The sequence below is a fragment of the Myxine glutinosa genome, chromosome 6 (genome assembly GCF_964187855.1).
Source record: "Myxine glutinosa chromosome 6, kmMyxGlut1.1, whole genome shotgun sequence".
Taxonomy (NCBI): Eukaryota; Metazoa; Chordata; class Myxini; order Myxiniformes; family Myxinidae; genus Myxine; species Myxine glutinosa.
In genome coordinates this window covers 144,546,790-144,563,642 of record NC_136266.1, presented here as the reverse complement: position 1 = coordinate 144,563,642, position 16,853 = coordinate 144,546,790, and the positions used below count along the sequence as shown (strand labels likewise).

General features: G+C 48.5%; 1 protein-coding gene across 13 annotated transcripts in view; it reads left to right on the top strand.

Annotated features, from left to right (window-relative positions):
- The first annotated feature begins 4,646 nt into the window (after nt 1-4,646).
- The window catches only part of PIGP (phosphatidylinositol glycan anchor biosynthesis class P), a 30,085-nt gene continuing 17,878 nt past the window's right edge, over nt 4,647-16,853 (top strand). For 4 of the 13 annotated variants that reach the window (XR_013623875.1, XR_013623881.1, XM_068121248.2 and 1 more), the window contains exons 1-2: nt 4,647-4,724; nt 16,684-16,751. The gene's annotated coding sequence lies outside the window, so the exon portion shown is untranslated. Of the gene's footprint in view, nt 4,732-16,444; nt 16,508-16,683; nt 16,752-16,853 lie in introns of all 13 variants that reach the window. The other 9 variants (XR_013623876.1, XM_078780643.1, XR_013623882.1 and 6 more) reach the window with 7 other exon arrangements.

Here is a 16,853-nt window from a genome sequence, read left to right as displayed (position 1 = left end):
GAACTGCCGGTGCATCTGGCGGCCGCCACGCTGCACCGCCCGCTTCCGACACGACGGCCGGGGCCTCCACCTGACCGGGCGTGGTGTTATTACCACGCCAGGTTCGGACACAAGGCTTGGACGTGCCGACCCCCGTGCACTTTCGGCAGGTCGGGAAACGCCCGGGCCGGCGTTCATTCCCAGCCATGAGAGCCGGCCACTCGGGCAACTTGCTGTTTATTCGGGACAAAGCATCTGGGCGGCGTTTCCTGTGTGACACCGGCGCCCAACTGAGCGTCATACCCGCCTCCGAGCAGGACAGGCGGGACGCCGTTTGCGGCCCCTGTTTGGTCGCTGCTAATGGCTCGGCCATACGCACTTTCGGCCCACGCGTCGTCACCCTCTGCTTCGGCAGCCAGCGTTTTCAATGGACTTTTGTGACCGCCTGCGTCCCCATGGCTTTGCTGGGCGCCGACTTCCTCTGCGCGCACGGGCTGCTGGTCGACGTCAAACGTCGTCGCCTTGTCAACGCCGAGACCTTCAGCTCCCTGGCGTGCACGATTAGCAGCTCCGCGCCGACCGAACTGGCGTGCGCCCTCCCGGCAGCGAACGAGTTCGCTCGCCTGCTCGCGGAATTCCCGGCCCTCATGCGGCCGACGTTTTCGGCCGTCGCGGTGCGGCACGGGATCGAGCACCACATACCCACTACGGGCCCGCCGGTCTACGCCAGGGCCCGCCGCCTCGACCCGGCCAAGCTCGCCGTGGCGAAGGCCGAGTTCGACGCGTTGGAGCACCTCGGCATCGTGCGGTGCTCCGATAGCGCGTGGGCCTCGCCACTGCACATCGTGCCAAAGCCGGGGGGTGGATGGCGCCCGTGTGGTGACTACCGCCGTCTCAACGACGCTACCACCCCCGACAGGTACCCGATCCCGCATATTCAGGACTTTTCCGCCCGTTTGGCGGGACGGGTCATCTTTTCGAAAATTGACCTGATACGGGGCTACCACCAGGTACCTGTCCGGGCGGCCGACGTCCCGAAGACGGCCGTCATCACGCCGTTCGGCCTGTTCGAATTTTTGCGGATGCCGTTTGGCCTCAAGAACGCGGCCCAGGCGTTCCAGCGCTTGATGGACGGCGTGCTGTGCGACCTGCCGTTTCTTTTCGTCTATCTGGACGATATCCTCGTCGCCAGCACGTCCCGCGCCGAGCACCTCCTCCACCTCCGAACACTGTTCGGTCGCCTCAGCGAGCACGGCTTAATTGTCAACCCGGTCAAATGCCACTTCGGCGCGACGACCGTTGACTTTTTGGGCCACCGCATCACCAAGACCGGGGCCGTGCCGCTGCCGACCAAGGTCGAGGCCATCACCACGTTCCCGCGTCCCCGTTCCATCAAGGCCCTCCAAGAGTTCCTCGGCATGGTGAATTTTTATCACCGATTCGTGCCCCGCGCTGCTCAGCTCATGCGGCCCCTTTACGAGGCCCTCCGGGGCAAGCCGGCCAAGCATGACATTGTTTGGTCCGCGGCCATGGACGCGGCCTTCACCAGCGCCAAACGGGCCCTCGCCGACGCAACGCTGCTGGCTCACCCGGTGCTCAACGCGCCCATCGCCCTCACTACGGACGCCTCCAACTACGCGGTGGGCGCCGTCCATGAGCAATGGGTGGACGGGGTTTGGCAGCCACTCGCTTTTTTCAGCCGGCAACTCCGGCCGAACGAGTTAAACTACAGCACGTTCGACCGCGAGCTGCTCGGGCTATTCCTGGCTGTTCGCCATTTCCGACACCTCCTGGAGGGCCGCCCGTTCACGGCTTTCGTCGACCACAAGCCGTTGGTCTACGCAATGGCTAAGGTCACGGAGCCGTGGTCGGCCCGTCAGCAGCGCCACCTCTCCGCCGTGTCGGAGTTCACCACGGACATCCGGCACGTCGCCGGCAAAGACAACGCCGTGGCCGACTGTCTTTCTCGGACCAGCGCGAACGCGGTCCACCTCGGCGTGGACTTCGCGCTCATGGCGGCCGACCAGACCACCGACGCCTCGGTGCAGGCACTCCGTGCGGCGGACACGGGCCTCCGCCTGGCCGACATTCCCTTCGCGGGCACCGTCCTGCTCTGCGACGTCTCCCAGGGCCAGCCTCGCCCCATCGTGCCCGTTTCCTGGCAGCGCCGCATCTTCGCCTCCATCCACGGCCTTTCTCACCCGGGCCGGAAAGCTTCTCAGAAGCTGGTGTCGGCGCGTTTCGTCTGGCACGGCCTTCGACGAAACATCCGCGACTGGGCCAACGCCTGCACGGCCTGCCAGCGGGTCAAGGTCCACCGCCACACCCAGGCCCCGCTGGCACCTTTCGCCGTGCCTGAACGGCGTTTCGACCACGTCCACGTGGACCTGGTGGGTCCCCTGCCCCCCTCGCGGGGGTTCACCCACCTGCTCACCATGGTGGACAGGACCACCAGGTGGCCGGAGGCCGTGCCCCTCGCCTCCACCACCACCGCCGACGTGGCGCAGGCGTTCATCGCCACCTGGGTCGCGCGCTTCGGCGCACCAGCGGACATCTCGTCCGACCGCGGCCCACAGTTCACGTCTGAGCTTTGGGGCGCGGTCGCCCGTTCGTTGGGGGTCACGCTGCACCGCACCACGGCCTACCACCCCCAAGCCAATGGGTTGTGCGAGCGGTTTCACCGCTCCATGAAGGCCGCACTCATGGCCGACCTTCAGGACGACGGTTGGGCCGACCGGCTGCCGTGGGTCCTTTTGGGCCTTCGCACGGCCCCCAAGGAAGACCTCCAGGCGTCCGCCGCCGAGCTCGTCTACGGCCAGCCGCTCCGCGTCCCGGGCGAATTCGTGCCCGACGCTACCAGTCCCTGGTCCGCCGCTCGCCAGCGCTCGGACCTCCAGGAGGCCGCCCGACGATTTGCCCCCGTGCCGACGTCCCGCCACGGTGGCCCCCAGTCCTACGTCCCCCCGGCGCTTCGCACAGCGGAGTACGTCTTTGTGCGTCATGACGCGCACCGGGGGCCACTCCGGCCGCCGTACGACGGGCCCTTCCGGGTCCTGCGACGGGGCGACAAGTCTTTCATCGTCGACTTCGGCGGCCGGCCGGACCGGATTTCTGTGGACCGCCTCAAACCGGCGCACATGGACGTCGACCGACCACCACGGTTGGCCCTTCCTCCGCGGCGAGGCCGCCCCCCGTCCACAGTTCCCCCCGCTCGACCACCCACCACCACGTCGGACCCCTCCCCACGACCCTCCAGGGGTCGCTTCGGCCGGGTCATCCGGACCCCCCTTAAATTGACCCTGCCGGTGCAGGTCGATTCTGGAGGGGCGTGTGTAGCGGTTACCGCTGATGCACACAATCGCCTTGCACCGGCCAGAACACGGCCAGACGCGCCTCTCCCGGGCATGCCCGGACTCACTGTTCCCGGGCACGCCCGAACATCCCGGGCACGCCCGGTCTCGTCTTTCCCGGGCATGCCCGCTCTCGCCTTTCCAGGGCTCGCCCAGAGCGTCCGGGCATGCCCGCTATCGCCTTTTCAGGGCTCGCCCAGAGCGTCCGGGCATGCCCGCTATCGCCTTTCCAGGGCTCGCCCAGAGCGTCCGGGCATGCCCGCTATCGCCTTTCCAGGGCTCGTCCAGAGCGCCCGGGCACGCCCAGCCTCGACTTGCCAGGCCGCAGCCAAACACGCCCGGGCAGGTCCAGACTCGCCTTTCCAAGGCTCGCCCTTGACACCCGGGCATGCCCGGTATAGCTTTTGCCGGGCAAACTTCCCGACATAAATGTGTATATATATTGCTGCCCGATAAACGGGCTTGTCGCCTTGTCAGAATACCTGAGCTGTTTTGTTTCAATAAAGCAACTCGGGCGAATTCCGTCTTTGGTCGCGTCAATTCTTTCGACTCGCGTTGGAGCGCAGTTCCTTCAGAGGATTCTTAATCATTACTGATCATTATGTTCATTGTTATGTTTTTCAGACCGTGTTCATTGTTGAAGTTGCAATAAACCGCCAACTGGATTAACAAAGAGAACTGGTCTTATTTAATAATCAGCTGTGCACTTACTGACTTCATACCAGCGTGTGCACTCACGAGTTTGTCTGCGTCCTGAAAATAGCAAATATACATTGCAATTGTGCATTGATTTATTATTCTAGCTCTTTTCGTTCTCAAATGGCATAGTATCATTTGATTTTGCGTCGGAAGACGCTGTGTCTATCTGGGTATCGATTAAGGGTGTGTACTGATATTTATTAGCTTGACTGATCATTTCTCCCCCTGAACACTCTATCCGTTTGTAATAATTTAGTTACTATTACAAGGGCGATGGAATTCGAACTAAGTTCGAAAATATCGCAAAAATATAACAAAAACAACGCCATTATATTTAATTTAAGTTAAATTGTGGTGAAAAAGTATTTCTTTAATTTCTCGAATATCGTCGCATAAAAAATGTTAAGCATGTTGAACCAGAAGCACCCACGGAGGTATACCTCCGTGGAAGCACCCTCGACTCTGTAAAGCCGTGCTAAGATTTTTAAATGAGAGTGGGAAAGCCCTATAACATTTTAATGGAAACTAATGCTTCTCTCTTGATTAGGACGGCCACGTTTTGCTGAGTGGCGTATATAGAGCCAAGCGGCTCTGAAATCTAAATAAAACCCAAAAACCTGAAGAAGAAGAAGAAGAAGAAGACGACGACGACGAAGATGAAGCCGACGTATGAAAGCTTCGCAACACGGGAGTGAGGTGTGTGGTGAGAAGACTTAGTGTTGCAGTTTGTTTTTCGTGTTCACTTTATTTTTAGTTTGAAGTTCACCTTTCATGATTATTATTCCCAATGATGACAAAGTCACAAAGCATCTGAATAAGCAAGTTACGTTTGACAAATCCTTACACATTTGATGGACAATTATTTTACCGACATACTGACTCGGATTTTTTTATTTTGATCCTTTATTTTCCATATCATCCAGGTGTTTCACAGGTAGGGCGATTCATCGAGGTGTGTGTGTGTGTGTGTGTGTGTGTGTGTGTGTGTGTGTGTGTGTGTGTGTGTGTGTGTGTGTGTGTGTGTGTGTGTGTGTGTGTGTGTGTGTGTGTGTGTGTGTGTGTAAGAGACAATTGTGAGAAACAGAAATGAAAAAACGAGGTGTGTGTGCGTGCGCGCGCAAACCCATCGGATGAATGTTAAGCCGGGCGTCCCGGCTGCTGGCATTAGCTAGTTATAGTGGACGTTAAAGATCCTACGGTGTCGGCAAAAAGTAAGCGAGTTATCGCCGACATCGCAGACAGTTCAGATATTTTAGAGGCGATTGTGAGTACCTCCAGGTGATCCTGCCAGCCTGAGCCCCTCCCTCCCACCTCCAACAATCCCACCCCCAACAATCCCACCCCCAACAATCCCATCCCCAACAATCCACCAAGGGAGGCGGCTAACACCCATTATTAATATTGGGGGCAATCGTTCACATTGTGATACAAGCATGAAATCTGGAAGTTGTGCTCTTATTTAGATACTTCTTAAATCTAGTCGATTGGCCTGGCGGCCTATGCTTTGTTTTTCTTTTTTATTGCTAAAAAGTGCCATAAACTTTTTAGTATTGAATTTAGGACGTACAAGTGTCAATACAAATTCGCAGAAATACATTGTCTATAACAGATAGATAACGTTTTCAATTTGCCTAATTAAGATATTTCTGACAATGTTTTGGTTTTGGTCATTACCTCTGCCACCGAAGATGGTCAGAGGTTGTGGTTTTACCCCTGTTTGTCTGTCTGTGAGCAGGATATCTCAAAAAGTTATGGATGAATTTGGACAAAACTTGATGGACAGGTTTCGTGTCTTACCAGGACGAATGAATTCGATTTTGGTGAAGATTCGGATGCTAGAATTTGTGATTCTTCACTATTGAGAGATAGGGCCAAAAACGATAAAAAGCACAATCTTGCTATAATTCACCAAATGTCCGTCCGTCTCTCTCTGTCTGTCTGTCCGTTCGAAGGTACCGCAAAAACGGCTGAACCGATCGCAACGATATTTTGGGTGGGTAATCCTGGGACCCCCTGGAGTAAAATAGGCTATATTGTTTTTCCAATTTCAGCTTTGGTCTCCAGCATTTTCAGGTTTGGACTCCCGTATAACGTTATTTTCCCGGGTACCGCACAAACGGCTGCACCGATTGCAACCTGACGAATGAAAACACGCAGTTAAAAATAATGACCTCGCACAAAGACCTTTTATAAGGACATGGGTTGAATCCCTGCTTGAGAGAATGCCAACCCCCTCCCCGCCATCACGGTCGTCTCTCCAACTCACAATCCCACGAGATATGCGGAAAGAATGACCCAAACCCAATTATCTTCTTTTTGATTCGTATATAAACATCACTAAAAGTAAATAATGACCTCGGCCAAATTTCAAACGACGTGGGTTTAATCTCTACATGAGAGAATTCCACACAGCTATTTGGGCGGTGTATAAACTAACAGATCGCTGTCTCAATCTATCTTGCCAAGGCCGTAACACCTTTCGGCTCACAATCCTTTTAACTGTTGACTTGGTAGTTTTTACAATGAAGGAAACACGTATCGGGAGTACAAACTACATAGCGATTGTGAATGTGACAGCTCTGAGGCGTCTTTCGCTTCGCATCGAAGTATTCATTGCATTCATTCATTCATTTAATGATCATAACGCTCATTCTTACGCTCATTAAACGTTCATTAAACGATTACGAAAATAAAAACGAAAAACATTACGAAATTACGTTCACACCGTCGCATCAAACACTACCGTGTACACAAACATCGTCACAATGAAAACATCGTCAGAAACGTTACGTTACGTAATTCAAACCGTGAACACATCGAATATTGGAGAGCCCATTGCCCAAACGATTTGTTTTCTCTGGTACGTGTTTCTGGGCGGGGTACCGTTTCAGATAAACCGGTAAAATGCCTCCCAAACGGAAATCTTCATTAATGAAAACGTCCAAGGAAGCTGTTGCAAGAAAGAAGGCTAGGCTGATGATTTGCATGTGATATGATTTCACGGATGTTTATATAAATCGTTTAAAATAAAATAAAAAGCCTTCAATTTCTGATATTTTGTCTTTTCATTTGGGCCTCCCAATTGAAGCCCCGCCCTTAAGGCGGGTACCGTTGCTTGTATCTCAAAAAGTTGTGGACGGATTCGAACAAAATTTGTCTGAGTTATATGTGTGACAAGTACAATCAGGTTCGATTTTAGTTCCGGTCAGAATCCAGATCCAGCCAATCAGTGGGATACAAAATATAACCTGTTCAGCCTGGTGGAGGTATGCGCTCTACCGAGTGCCCTTCTAGTTAAAACGAACACTTGAACACAAGTGTTCAAGTGTGAGACTTGTAACACTGGTTCTGTTACGTGCTCCTCCCCAACCCCCTGGTCACGGTGTACCTCCAAGCCCCGAGAGGAGTCACGGCAGAGAAATGTGTTATTCTGTATGTCAAAGATCAATGGTGAAGCCACACCAATTGTTACAAACAAACAAGTATTGTATTAACATCACACAAGAATAACAGTACAAAAATAATAGTAATCAAAAGTACAATCAATATATGTCCTATGATGGTACCATCAGTTTCGTAATATATAACTCACTGTGCTCCAAGTGAGCGGAAAGAAGAAGATTCCCAATGTCTCTAATTCCCGGCTGCAAGCCAAAGTGGATTCGCTCCAGCGATCGTCAGATCAATGTCTAATCGAGACCAGAATCCCGTTGGGTTGGCAGTTACAGTCCTGCTGCCAAAGCTGTGCAAAGGCGCCCTCCAGGCGACTGGGAAATCCAAAGGCGCCCTCCAGGCGACGGGGAAATCACACCCTCGGGTATGGACGTTCTGCGGCTCAGTCGGCGACCCCAGATTTACCTTCAAAATCCGCGTTGCACACACGCACACACCAGATACGTCTGAATGTGGTGAAAACGGCTGATGTGAAGCAAAGAAAAACCTTGCGCGACGCGCAAAGGCTGAAGCGAAGCAAAGAAACCTTGCTCGACGCACAAAGCGCGTGAGTCAAAATGACCGACGGCCCGTTCTCGAGACGTAACGGCCCGACGATGATTCTCTCCGGAATCGATCGCAAAACCTGACACGCAGGTTAATCTGTCACAGCGATAACCACTCTGTCGCAGGAATCCCTTTCCTGGGAAACCCAAAGTTCATTCGTGACTCTTGCTCGCCAACGTTCGCTCCAGACCGCAAAGCAACTATGCTTCTTGTCCGACTTCACTCGCTCCGCCTTCTTTTTTTCTCTTCTTCCTCTTCGTCGTCTGGTTCCCGATCCGGTTTCCGGTTTCTTATAACTCTAATTTTGAAAACAGTTCATAAACAATAAACCTTTTGAAAACAATCATAGTACATGGAACCAGAAATGTTTCAAGTGGATGAAAACCACAACGGAAGTGACGAATCCGTAACACTTCCCCCCCCTCAAGAAAGTTTGAACATATTGAAAACTTTCTTTGCAGGCAACAACTCTTTTAACAAACAAAAGTAAAACTCGCACCCAAATCATCAATTCACGTGAGCAACAATAATTAATTAATATTTCCCAAAAATAAAGCAACAAAACTTCCAAACAACCTATAGAAATTTCCAAAGTTAGTTCACTCTGGATAAAGCATCAGCAACGACATTGTCCCTGCCCTTTACATGCTCAATTTCCAAGTTGAACTCCTGCAAAGCCAAACTCCATGTCATCAACCTCTGGTTTTTATTTTTTCATTTTTTGAATGAAGGTTAAGGGTTGTGATCAAAAATCCAAAACAAAGCAAATCTATAGCACTTTTTGAATGAGGCCAAGCTGAGAGCCAGGTTTCATGGTGGTTGGGTGGTGAGGCCTGGACGTATTCACTACATGGACGCCTTTAGGAACGTGGAGTTCACGGTTAATCAGTGTAGGAATCTTGGCTCGGCTGCTCCACAGCATTCAGTGCTTCAAACTCTTCCTAACTTTCATAATAATCATGGTTGGAGCGCTTGTCGCTGTAGTCACGTGAATAGCGGTCTCCTTCTCGGCCACTACCTTGATAATCATACCTTCGGAAGCTGCCGTAACTCTGGGAGCCTCCATAGTAATCTCGACTGCGGCCACCACCAAAACTACTACTCCCACCCCCCGGGAGCCATAGCCACCCCTGAAACTACCTCCACGTTTTCCTCCTCTGTAGCCCCCTCGACGCCCATGGCCTGCCTTCTCTACTGTTATGGTCCGACCATCCAAATCCTTGCCATTCAAATCCTTTTCTGCATCTTTGGCGTTCTTTGTGTTTTCAAATGTGACAGAGCCAAACCCTCTCGACTTTTGCGTCTCCCTGTCTTTTATCAGCAACACTTCCAAGAGTGGTCCATATTTGCCGAAGACAGAGTCCAGAACATCTTCCCTTGTTTTGAAGTTCAGTCCACCTACAAAGAGCTTGCCACCATTGCCTCCATCCATGACTTGTGTGTGCTGACACTTAGTTTCTGGGTACTTGACAAGACGTGCCTGTGCAAAGCGTGACGTCAGTACCTTCTCCTTCTCTTCAGAGCACTTCCTACCCATAGCACGAGTCGCGGCACAGGATGGAAAGATACCCCGAATCTCCTGCTCTAACTGTGCGGTGTTATTTTCCATACTAGGCTTTTCAACAAACATCGGGTTACCAGAAACTTGACCACCGGCCAAATCATTCCCGATAACAAAAGAGATTCCCTCTACAGGAAGAGTGGCTTGTAAACCTACGGTGACCGGTCCTGACACCAAATCAGACTTTAAATGGATGACATGAAGTGGAGCTTTAACATAGCCACCAACCCCCTGTAAAAGAACACTAACACCAGTTGTCGTCTTCTCTGACAATGGCAAAATGCCTTCAAGCATCAAAGATTGTTGTGCTCCTGTGTCCCTCAATACCCTAACCGGTCTCTGGTTAGTCAAGACTCAAGTTCTGTGTTCAAATTTGAAGTGTTTCAAATTTCAAGTGGATGAAAACCACAACAACGGAAGTGACGAATCTGTAACAGTATGCGCTCTACCGAGTGCCCTTCTAGTTAAAATTGTTTTCCTGTGTTAGGATTAAAAGTTTGGCAGAGGCTGGAGGAGTAGTTTTCTTCATTAAGCATGGTTTCAGGGTTAGCATGTTTGGCATTCCTATTTGAACACATGGTTTGTGATGCTGGATTTCCATGTTAAAGATTCCATAAAAAGTACTGTATAGGATACCTGTTGTGGGGTCCGTTTCTTCAATTGGTGCCCTCAATTTTTATTGGTGCCTCAGTTTCTTTGATCCCAAGGTGTACTAAACCACCATTTAGGTTTTCTCTTTCTTCTGACACCGCCAATACCCGAGTTGTATCATGGAGCCGGTTGAGACTTTCTGAATGAAATTTTGCATCAATAATGTGAATGCAAAGCATGTGGGATTGATATAATTTATTTTACCATTAAATAATTTTAAGGTCAAGACCCAATTATAGACATTTTAGCATTTTTCACCAAAACTCGACTAAGGCGATTTGGCCAAAACAAAATTGCTCTTCCTAGATATCCTAGATAACTAGAGTAAGGCCCTTTTACACTTTATTTACATCATACCCCTCCGGGTTAAAGGTCAACGTCAAATGGTGCTCTGAAAATAAATGCAAATTTTTGTCATCGCTCAATTTTGCCAAAATGGATTCGCAAAGACCGTTTGGCCTTCCAAGATGTTCTTGCATCATAGTGGTGTACCTGCACTGAAGTTGTGCACCTGATATTTGATGTGTCCTTCACCTACTTTTTCAGATTGTGACCTAATTAACATAAGTAATCTTTTTGATCACAACTTGAATCATTTCCCTCCGATTTTCATGATTTTGAGTAATTATTATTTTGTTTGTACAGTCTGTGGCTACTGGTTGCATCATTGCTCGGGGCGCATCTGTGCCTCTGATGCAGTACCCCGTTTCCAGTAAGCTGGTACAGGGGGTCCCCACTATACGTCTCCCCATTGTATGTCGTTTCGCCTACAAGTCCATAAGTTACTATGGACATTTTCATTATACATCCAAAATTGACCGATAATTCCCGGCATTAATGTTCTTTCGACGGAAGTCAAGTTACTATGTGTCCAACCCCACAAGGTTTTGTGTACTAGCGCTCCACCCCACGATGCACTTGCAATCTCTCCCTCTCGGACTGCCTCACGCTGTGCATTGTTAGACTTAACGTCGCCATGTACTGTACAGTACTGTACTTTTATCTTTATGTACCGCAGTAATAGTTGAACAATGAGTGGGAAACGAAGTGGTAACGAAAAGGGTGAACCTACACGCAAGTGGCAATGCCCTAGTTCCACTCTGGATGTCAAATTGGACAAAGTGAAACAAAATACAAATGGTGAACAACCAGCCGATTATCGCTCGCTTTCTTGGGGTTTGCCGCTAAGGACTGTTCGAACTATTTTAAAGAATGCCAACAAGATCTTGAAGAAAAGCCAGGAAATGTCTCGGCACTATAATTTCCAGATAACTCATCAACAAAGCAAAGTGATGGAAACGTGGAGAGGAGACTTTCTACCTGACTGGATGATCTCAACAAAAAGAAGACCCCAATCAGCCTTGGTCTCATGCAGGAGAAGGCTGTTGGCTTATTCAAAGACCTTCAGAAGGAGGGGGTAGAGAGTTCGCAAACCGTCAGAGGTAAAATTTAGACCTCTCTGAGCAGATGATCGAGATGTTCAGCGCTCATGACAACCTTCAAGATTGCATTACTTTGTACCTCTTCCAAGGTTACAGAACGCTTTATATTTGCACTCACAAACCCTCACATCCCTCTCTCACACACGCAACACGGATTCAGACCAAACCACCCCACCACCGTTCTCCTCACAAACCTCAAATAAAACACCTTTGAAGGCTTCAACAAAAGAAAACCAGCAAAATGCACCATTCTCACCACAGTAGATATCAGCAAAGCATTTGACACACTCCCAAAGCTCTTCCAAACAAAATACTCAACACAAACATGCACAACACCACCAAACGCTGGACAACGACCTATTGTGCAGACAGTCATTCGAAACTTTTAACGGCATGTCATCACACACACGATACTTTTCCGAATGGAGTCCCTCTAGGCTCAATCCTCTTCCCCACACTCTTTGATCTGTTCATGCACGACATTCCACAACCACCCGAGAACATACAATTGCCCTCATATGCGGATGATGTAACCATCACCTCAAGTCATAGCAACGTCAACCCTTCCTCAGCACCCTACAAACCTGACTCACCATCAAACAGATTAAAAGTAGCCCCGTAAATGTACAAAAAGTAAAAGATTAGCCCCCTCAAAATCAAGTCACTCTACTAACAAATTGCACCAAGGAACATAGCACTGCACCACACATCACACTGAACGACATCCCTATTCCACACATACACTACCAGTCAAAACTTTTAGAACACCTCAATTTTTCCAATTTTTATTGAAATTTACGCAGTTTAATGTCTCGATGTACTCTGAAATTAAGCATAGAACAAATAAACAATTGGAGATAAAAAAAGAAATCATAGAATCATTTTGTTTAACAAAATTTAATTTAAAATTTTGACTCGGCAAAGTAGCCACCTTTTGCAGATATAACCGCCGAACACACTCGTGGCATTCTTTCTACAATGGAAATCAAATATTGTTTGGGAAGTTCTCCCCAACACTGTTGCAGAAGTTCCCACAAATGTGTTGCACTTGTAGGTTGCTTTGCTTTCACCCTTCTGTCCAGTTCACCCCAAACCACCTTGATGGGGTTTAAGTCTGGAGACTGTGCTGGCCATTCCATGATTTGAAGCCTACCGTCCTGTTCTTTTCCTCGAAGGTAGTTTTGACATAGCCTGGAGGTGTGTTTAGGGTCATTATCTTGCTGTAGGATGAACCCCTGACCAACTAGGCGTATACCAGAGCGTATTGCATGGCGCTGCAAAATGCTGTGGTAGCCCTTTTGGTTCAGGGTGCCAGTCACTCTGTGCATGTCGCCGACTCTGGATCCAGCAAAAGAGCCCCAGACCATCATGCTTCCTCCTCCATGTTTGACAGTTGGTGTCACACACTGAGGAACCATCCTTTCGCGTACTCGACGGCGTACAAAAACCCTGCGTGATGAACCAAAGATTTCAAATTTTGCTTCATCGGTCCATAAGACCTTCTTCCAGTCTTCAGTAGTCCACTGGTGGTGCTTGATGGCCCAGGCAAGCCTCTTTTTCTTATTTTGCCATCTTAGCAATGGTTTTCTTACTGCCACTCGACCTGTCAAACATGCAGCTCGAAGTCTTCTCTTCGCAGTTCAAACTGAGACTTGCTTACTTTGACCAGTGTTACGCTGTGCTTGAAGCTGTTGTCCTGTGAGCCGCCTATCACGCAAGCTGTGGACTCACAGAAACTTGTCTTCTGATTCTGTTGTGGCTTTGGGTCTGCCAGACCTCTTCCTGTCAGAGTTTCCTCCAGTTTCCAATATACTACTTCCTGCAGTGCAATATTGTCCAAATAATGCTTCAGAGGGTGTAATAACAGTCTGTTCCAATACTGCTTTTATACAAACAGGGGTTTGTCATCAAGTAATCAGCAGAGGTTGGGACACCTGGAGGAATTGTTTGCATCAACTTTCAAGGCATAGTTTACTTACATTGCTGCAGAACAGCTGTAAGTTCTTAACCCATTACTTGTTCCCTGAAGAAGGCCTTTTTTACAATATAACTGTGCAATTAACATTATTTTCCTATTTTTGCTAACCTAAACTTTTTTTAACCTCAAGCAGTTTACTGCGCACCATTGTACCATTTCAGGTTATTCACTGGACATTAAACTGCGTAAATTTCGATAAAAACTGGAAAAATTGAGGTGTTCTAAAACTTTTGACCGGTATTGTACACCAAACAAACATACTCAGCGTCACTTTTAACATATCCACGTCCTTCTCAGATCACATCACAAACATTTAAAAAAAACATGCACACCCAGGCTGAACACACTTAAGGAACTCCTGGGCACAGACTTCGGACACCACAAAGAAACAACATCACTAATATACAACATTTCATTAGATCAGTTAGCAACTATGCCAGCTCACTTTTGGCCTCCAGCCTATCAAACACACATCTCAACACCCTGCAGACCATACAAAACAAAGCCCTTCACATTATCACAGGTTGCACATTAACAACACCCATCAAGCGCCTACACACAGAAATAAAAATGCTAAAAATAAAAGACCACTTAGACGGGAGAGGTGCACAGTTCTTTGCAACGGCAAATGCCAACCCTAACCACCCACAGGCCGCGAGGCACATTAAAACTCCACCACAAAGACACTACAGTGACATCCTTCGTTTATTTAAAAAAAAAAAAACCCCTTCCCCCCTCCCCCCAAACAATGGAAACTACAAAAAACACATCCACATCCACACCCACATCACCATAAACGCAAAAAAGAACCTGGACCCAAACAGTATCTTGGGCATAAACCCCCCCACCCATCGATGACACAGAGAAACTACTCCCCAGGTCTGTTAGTGTTCACCTTTCACGCCTTCGCTGTGCACATCACCCACAACGTTTACACACTACAAACACAAACTTGACGACACCACTGACAACATCTGCAACCACTGCCAGGCCTATCCACACACAATAAAACATCATGGAAGACGGTGAGGTCCTGGCTTCACATAGGCAAGAGCACACACAACATCTTAGATGTGAGGGATCTCTGGGTCACTCCTGTGAGATCGATCAGCTATCTCTGTGCCGCTGGTCTGTTCAACCAGAACTGACTGGGGCAACACAAAACAACAACAACAACAACAACCTTCAAGATCGATCTGCAAAGGTAGCACAAAGCATCAATGACAGCTTGGTATGCTACAAGGAAACTTATGATGCCAACATGCGCTTGGGTAAGCAGACAACGTTGAACGTATTCTTTAGAAAGGGGAAGGAAGCTGAACCACTCACGGAAAAACCAGGACCTTTTGGCCCCCAAACGAAGATTGCCACTGCTGCAACAGCCAAGCAGGGTCTTCAGATGTTGAGATGGCAGCTGATGACCCTGCCCCTGAATCTCCATCCTCCTACAACTAGCTTACTCCTAATCTCTCCCACCAGCCACCCCCAGCACACCCAATCAGCCAACTTTTCAAGGAGTAAGTCTCCTAAATTATCATTATAAAATACTTCAAAGAGTTGGTAAGTAAAATAAAAAGGTGTTTGTTTTTTTTTAAATTTGTTTAAATTATTCTTGTGTTTTGTGTGTTTCACACATATATTTTGACTGCTAGTCTTGTTGAGTGGTGTTGCATAGGACGTAAACTAAGTGTTGGAACGTGTCCCCCTGTAATTACACTAATTCTTATGGAGAAAAATTCCCTGCTATCCATTTCGTTACAATTCAAACTTTTCTTGAAAGTATGTTGGACGACTCTCGGTACTAATTTTTCCAACCTCGGTAGGATGACGGGCTGAGTCAACCGACGCATTTTCGTAATTTACACTCTAACCTTAAATGTTGAAGGTCAAGATCGTATGCCGGTCCAAAAACTAATATATGGCCATCATTGTCACTTTGAATCCCTGGTGTTGGGCTCGTGGCTAGGGTGCCGGCTTAGGATCCTCGGATCCTCGGTTCGAATCTCGGTCGATCGCTGAATTAACGCCAGGGGGGTTGACTCAGCCTGTCATCCTTCCGAGGTCGGCTAATTTTGAGTACCAGTTCACTGGTAATTCCCTGTTTGTGGTTAAAGGTGGCAAAAAGGGTTGGCGTCAGGAAGGGCATCCGGCCGTAAAACATTGCTTCAAAAAAGGGCCCGAAAAACAACAACCACGGTCCCCGAAAAAGGCCAACCCCCGCTTGTGGGGAAAAATGGCCTCTAAAGGTGGTTTTATTGTCACTTTGTGATCGCAGATATCTATTTTTTTTTTTTTCTGAATTTCCTTCTCCCTCGGGAGTGTAAACAGTGCACGGTATAACGGATAACATTCCTATAAATCACGCTTTTTATCAGGAATTCTTTACTGGTTGGAACCTGGTAACTTGTGGGGACTTCAAGGCACATCAGCATCTATGGTGTAGACTGTAGATAGATCTCACAGTAGAGATCTTGGTTTGGTGGATCTTGCCAATGACTATTCACTCATCATTCCAAGTGATGGTTTGCAGACTTTCACGAAACATGACTTTTCAAGTTCAGCCCTAAACCTGACCTTCTGTTCTTGCCATTTGGGAACCAAGAGCTCTTGCCTAGTTTTGAAGGAATCATGTCGTCGTGATCGTTACGTTATTCACCCATCTTCAGCAGGTTTTGACTGAAAAAGTAAACAAATTGCTCAAAAAGAGTAAATATATTTGTGGAAAAGCCTTTGGATTAAGTAGTAGTATATAGTTTTGTCTTTGTCCCCTTACCTCAACCTACAGACATGAGTTTTATCTCCTCCAGAATTCTGGCTGCCGCTTTCATCCCTGATCCTTATTTTTCAGGTATAATGACTAGATCGTCTATCCACTCTATCCCATTCGACATTCGTGATGGAATTTAAGCTGCTCGAAAAGATAGTTATGTTTTGGGGGAGGAGGCAATATATGGAGTAAGGCCATCTAGATGCTGTGTATATTCGTGTGTACATTTAGAACTTCTCATGTTGTATTTTTAACAGGATCTAAGGCTTGCAGTGGAGCTGCCACTCACACATGGATATACAGATGAACACACGAGACAACACAGGTGTGTTAAGTGAGACAAACACAGCCACTGAGCTTGTCGGAAGTGCCGTCACTTCCCGGCATTCTTTGTACCAGTGACGTCGCAACGATGCCATCGCCTTTC